Source organism: Scatophagus argus, chromosome 19 (genome assembly GCF_020382885.2).
Source record: "Scatophagus argus isolate fScaArg1 chromosome 19, fScaArg1.pri, whole genome shotgun sequence".
Lineage (NCBI taxonomy): Eukaryota > Metazoa > Chordata > Actinopteri > Scatophagidae > Scatophagus > Scatophagus argus.
Window position 1 is genome coordinate 1398470 of NC_058511.1, and position 6523 is coordinate 1404992.

The window sequence follows — 6523 nt, forward strand, 5'->3', positions numbered from 1 at the left end:
AATGAATCGATTTCTCGACGTTTTTTGGTCCAAAGGATTAATTATGAGCACAATCAGCAGATCGATCAATAATGAAAATGATGATTATATCTCGACTTTATTACACATCAACTGCAAAACATTTAGTGTGAGAGTCCACAGTGAAAGTCTGTCAACAAGAGAAGAAGAATTCAGACTGTGATGAAATCATGGAGGACCACATGAACGTGCTGATCAGTTACTGAACGTCTCCAGTCCAGGTTTTCACTTTCACTGCTCAGCGCACAGGATTTTCCATCCTCAGGAGTCCAGTGAGGGGATCAAAGATCCTCTAATGATTACCACATGTTCACTCCTCTCTTCTCTTTGAACAAAATGTCTGTGTCCTGAAGAATCCAGCTGCCTTACAGACAGACTGCAGAGCGCCTCTGCAGTGAAAATCCAACCTGACTGGAGCTGAGAGGTGCGCACGCCTGCGAGCGCGCACACACACACACACACACACACACACACACACACACACACACACACACACACACACACACACACACACACACACACACACAGTGTACATCCACCTCTGGTCAGGGGAAAACAGCCAGAGATGCGCATCCATTCTGCAGCCAGTCGTGTTTAAAGTCGTGCAGTCGGTGGTTTTCACTGCGCACAGCAGACTTTTGTTCCCTCACTTTGGACTTGAAGGCAGAGCCTCCTGACAGGCAGCTGCAGGGCTCCTGTAAGGTGACGGCAGACACGAGGAGAAGAGCGAAGTAAAATAATCAATAAACAGCTGAAGCAACTGAGCGACACACAGAGCTGAGGTGCATTCAAGGACAGCACGAGAATGTGCTACAAATCTGACCGCCGATGCCTCTGGCATCACGAGCTCAGTTGTGCTGATTACAGCAGGCGACTCAGCTTTTTAACAACAAAACCAATCAGGTATTAAATGAAGTTTTGTAAAGTAAATTAGTCCTGCAGCTCCAGCACTCGGCCCTGCGGCGTTTCGGGCTCCTCCAGCGAAGCAGCTGGCTTCTCCTCCTGCAGTTGCGTTTATGGGTTTTGGTTTACAGCTCATATAGGATTATACGACAGCTTCAGTAAATGCTGATATTAAACAAACAGGGAGCGTTTAATTGCTGTGTATTTTGTCCATTATCATTTACAGCCTGGTGTCATAATCTGACAGGACGCCTCACGTTCCCGCCTGATCTCAACGCCGAGGCTGTAAACGGACGTGACAGACTGCAGGTAAAAATGTGGTTAAAGTGATTACATTAATGATTTTTATTTATTTTTAGGGAACAGTTTCACATGGACTCTCCACATAAAGAGCTTCTGGCAGATTGAGTGCTCTCGCTGTAATGAAGTCACCTTCGGAAAAAGTCGGGTTCACATGAATGTGTGGACAGAATGACTGAGAGGAAACCACAGCTCACCCGCCAAACGTGAAGGTCAACACAAATACACTTTCACGACCAGCGCCATGTTATTTACAGCACTTCGTGGCGTTTAAAGTGGGCCTGCTGAAAGCTGGCTGTTGAGCTGCGGTCTGTTTGTTTTCGCGGTGCTGATTCAGGTGAGGTGGATTTCAGTTCCACTTGCTGTTTGTCTGACGTGAAACCGCTAAAACGATTATGTTACGCTTGATCTTTTCCAAGACGAATCTCAAAATTCCAGCGATGGCTGATCCCGAGAAGGCCGGACCGAGCAGTCCAAAGGTGGCCCAGTGGTCGGTGCTGTCAGTCCGCTGACCGCAGCCGAGTTTCCCTTCTGATTAATGAGCAGTGGAAAACACCCTCCAAAGTCCAAAGATCATTAGTGAATCAGTTTTCTGAAAAAACAACAAACCACCTCCCTCTCTGGAAAATGTGGATATCACAAAGTGTGAGCAGCATGAGCCTGACCTGACGGGACATTAATCTTCAGCTTCAGTAAACACGATCCAGTGACTCACCCGTCTGTAAAACATGCAGTGAAAACCGAAAACCCCACAAGAAGATGAAGATCACACACTCAGCCTGAAGGACTTCCAGTCAACGGGAGCAGCAGAGCAAGTTAGCGCTGAGCTGCTAACTCCGCGTGGACACCAAAGGAGCGACGGGTTTCAGGGTTCAGCCACGATTAGCCGATCACAAGACGATCGGCTGCCATCTTTGTTGGTCATCTCCTCGTTTCAGTCATGTTTGAAGTGAAAATATCAAGCGTTTGCTGGTTTGAGCTTCTTGCATGTGAGGATTTGCTGCTTTTCTTTATCCCAAATCTGACCTAAGATCTGATTTGGTTTGTACTGTTGATACCATCACGTACTGACCCTGTACTGCTTTGAACACGTGGTACCGAGAACGTGTCGGTGCTTAGATACTTTTGACATTTGAATGTGGAAAAGTCACATTTTATGTCTTCATAAGAGCAAATGCTGCCAGCCTCTTTAACTTTAAGACTCTTTAAGCTTTACTGATGGTCATTTTAGTTGTAATTATTCATTTATCAATCAGAATTCCAAAGTAATAGTTTGGTATTTTGAGACTAAATCAGTGAATTAGCTTTGTTTACAGGCTGCGCCCCAAGATGGACCTGAGGGTCTTTTATTTTACAGAAACATGAATTATGTATCATAAGCTCGGTGTTTGTTTGTTTGTTTGATGCCCTTTAAGCTGATGCACTTCCAGCTGCTTGCAGTGGAAAGAATTCACATTAAAAACATTGAAACACATGACTAGAAAAAGGAGCTTCAGCCTGCCGTCAGTCCTCGCGTTGGGGTGGATGCTGGTCTCAGACCTCTGTGTGGTACCGGTCCAGTGTCGGTGCTGTGAGACGGGAGTCGGTGGTCGGAGGCCCGTCTGGCTCAGAGAGTGTGTGGGTTTGTGTGAGCGGATGGTTTTGGTTTCAGTCCAACTCGTTTTCTCCCCCTGCAGCCACAGAAGAGCTGGATTTCAGCTTCATCGGTCTGGATTTTGGCAGTAATTTGGAACAGACACATTTTTAACGTCTCGTCTTGTGCTGAGTTCTTAGATTTCATTCACCATTTGTTGTTCAGCTCTTCCGTCTCACTCCTCGTGTGTCTTTACGTCCCTTCATGGCAGCTTTTTAGCTTGTTAATGAGCTTCTTCTCGGCCATTTGCAGGCCATTAGTGATCACTCACGCTCACTGGGGACAAAGTCAGAAGTCCATCCAGTGAGCTGGTGGACGTCAGCTCCAGTGAGGACGAGGACGTGTTGGCTCGTTATGCTCTTCAGTCTCACACAAGCTAAAGTTTCACTGCTGGGATTCTGAGCTGCGTTGTGTTCTCGCTGGAGGTTTAGTTGCCATGCAGAGCGTGAGAGAAAACAACAACAGTGTGGCTCCCTGTCATCCCCATTTCCTCTCCTGGACTCGCCGCCAAAGGCAAACAGCCGACCTCAGCGGAGGAGCCGACTGCTGAGAGGGAGCTGACGGAGTCCAGATCAGCGGTCCGATGGGGGACGACACCTCGTAACCTCCTCATAGTCCAGCTGCATCAGAGCCCTTTGCTTCACTTCATTTATAAGACGGCACGGCAGCACCTGAGCAGACGTCCACAAGCACCAGGATAACATGTGCTGATGCTTTGGTGACCCCGCGGCATCACCTCAGAACTGCTTGGGTTTTGGATCCTCTTTAACATTTCTGAGCAAACAAGCAAAAGCGTCTCAAGTCTCAAGTCGCGACAACCTCAACGGTCTGTAACAACACAACACAAGCGTCCAGAAGCGTCTCAGAAACTGTCAGACACATTTAAATTTGACATTAAAAGCAGCTGAGAACAGCAGGCAGAAACACGTAAATGTTCCTTCTCACTTCACTTACTTCCTGTCCAGTCTCTCTGCATGCTTTAGTCAAAGTCCGTTTCGGTTCAGCCTCTCATAATCAGCATCTAAACTCAAGAGGCAGACGGATGTAAACGCCAGGTGAGAACCACTGGGCCACTTATCAGGGTTATTATCGACATAACTTAATTCCAGCAATCAGCACAGGATATGCAAGTCGTACGAAGACGACAGCCGGCGCTCCACTGAGACCACATCATCAGCTGCATGTCCAACCAGCAGGTGCTTCGCTCATGTCCAGAGACCAAAACTATGGCAACATCTGGAGTTACTCAGCAGCAGAGCATTGTATTCTCGACATTAGCCTGAAATATCCACGTTGGTGAAGCTCATTTATTTTTCAGCGACTCAAAAAATTCAACAAGGTCTTTCAGAGATTTTCCTGTCTGGTTTTGTTTCTGCTCGTCCTCTTCATTTGATTCTCATGCTGTTCGTGGACGACACACCTGGGAACGAGTTTGTGCTCTCTGCGAGCTCTCAGGACTGAATGAAAGCTCGCCTCCCGCCCACGGTCTGATTAAAGACACACGAAATCTCCTGAGGAAATCTGACTTTTGCTCTGACAGCCGTCTCACGGCGGCGGGGGGAGCCGCTGTTAGAGCGGCACAGGATCGTCATCCGGAGGCTTCAGGAGTCGCAGTGAACGCCAGATGTTGCGCTTCTCTCCCCAACATGCGCTGATTAGTGCCTCCATGACGGCGGGCCGCACTCACACGCCTCCCCTTCTCGTTCCGCCGTGAAACCCGAGCTGCACTCGGGACATCGTGAGACAAAAAGTCACCCGACATCAGCAGCTCTGGGGTCAGTCCGTCCACGGCTGGAGGAACAAGTGCAGAGCCGCACAGCGTGGTGGAAGCTGATTTCCCCACGTCACACTCATTAGTGCAGAAGAAACTTCACGGAAGTGGAAGTCAGGGAGGAAGAGTTCATACAACGTTAGGGAAACGGTCAGACATCAGAGAGGCTTTGGGGCCACGGACGTTTCAGCTTCCTGATCAGCTGAAGAATAAACAATGAACAGGAAAACAACAAAAGCTGACTTGCGTGAAGGAGTCCTGCTGTTGTCCTGTTGGCCACACTACAGTCTCATGCGCTCAGAGATATTAAACAGGAAGTTATGCTGCAACATCTGTGACACTTTTCATCATCCACACCCACAACTTTATCACTTCAAATATCCCAACCCTGACAGCTACAACAATGATAGTGCAGGACGGGATCGATGGGATCATTGGGATCACTTTCAGAGATCTGATGATTGATAGAAACACTGACAGCCAATCAGAATCCATCTGTGTGGTGTTTAAAATATTAACTTCCAATGTGTTGGATGTGAGCTAACTGATGGAAACGCTTTTTAGATGGTAAATTAGGATGGTGTGAATGAAATTCCCTCCACATCACACACACGCACACGCAGACACGCACACACACACACGCACACACACACACACACACACACACACACGGCTTTACAGGGCAGATAAACCCGTTCACTCGCTGTCTGTGAGCCGTTAACTCACATGACCCGTTTGTGAACACCTGTGTGATAACAAACACACACAGTCACATATACAAACACACATAATAAGATGTCAGAGAGAGAAGAACAAACTGCAGTGTGTGTGTAAACACACACAGTCAGCCTGTCAGGCTTGTCATCCTCACTTTGGTTAATTCCTACATTTCCCAGCAGACCCGCGGCGGCACACTGACTCATATGTTGGCTTCAGTGGTTTAGAGTTTACCAGAAGAGCCCATCGCAGAGACCCACTGATGTGGTGTACAGCTCTGTCAGGGAGGCGCTTCAGAGGGCTCGGAGATGCCGAGTCGAGTCGAGCCGAGTTGAGTCGAGTCGAGTCGAGTCGAGTCGAGCCGAACCGAGTCGAGCCGAGCCGAGCCGAGCCGAGCCGAGTCGAGCCGAGCCGAGTCGAGCCGAGCCGAGTCGAGTCGAGCCGAGCCGAGTCGAGCCGAGCCGAGCCGAGCCGATGGGGAACTTCGTTCTGCAGGCCGTCAGTGACGAGCTGAGCGATGAAGTTTCCTCATGGGGATTTATTTTTGTATCTTTATTACCAATTTTAGTTATTGACAACCTTAACTCGAATCTTAAGGTGTTTTGCTAGCCAACATGTTAGCATCCCCCAGTACTTCACCGTCCAGCGGCGATGAGCAGCGCAGCAGCAGCAGACTTCAGACTGAAACTCTGAAACTTTCCTTCCACTTCAGCTCACTTCACTGACTGTGTGAATTACATCTTTCAGAGGTGATTACTGTTTAAGTGGGCAAAGTGTGAGCATCCTGCAGGCCTTTTGGAGACGCGGCTCTCAGGGTCACATTTGTGAGGCTGCACGCCGTTTTACTGGCTCCATGCTGCTCTGGTGACTTTTATTGGCCCAAACTACAGCCTACAAGGACTTCAGCCAAGTGTATGTGCACGTATGGATCTATGAGGGCTAACGACTCTTTTATTTGCCTCAGGATGCAGGGAGGCCCAGCCGGGTGGAGTTCACCACAACACTCAGGGTTAGGTGAAGTGACAATTGCAGAAAAGTGGCTTAAATTGACCTTAAAATGCCTCACTGTAATTGGCTGAATCGTTCTTCTGGCTCAAACTGCAGTGGAGGCGTAAACTGACGTGTGTCTCCACCGCAGATCCACCAGACCTCAGCTGGTTTCCCACACCGAGTCCAAACAG

General features: G+C 48.6%; 1 long non-coding RNA gene across 1 annotated transcript; it reads left to right on the forward strand.

Annotated features, from left to right (window-relative positions):
- The first annotated feature begins 792 nt into the window (after nt 1-792).
- LOC124050154 lies at nt 793-1461 on the forward strand. Its single transcript, XR_006841561.1, has 3 exons — nt 793-921; nt 1148-1230; nt 1281-1461. It is a non-coding gene; the product is annotated as an uncharacterized LOC124050154 (long non-coding RNA).
- The last annotated feature ends 5062 nt before the right edge of the window (nt 1462-6523 follow it).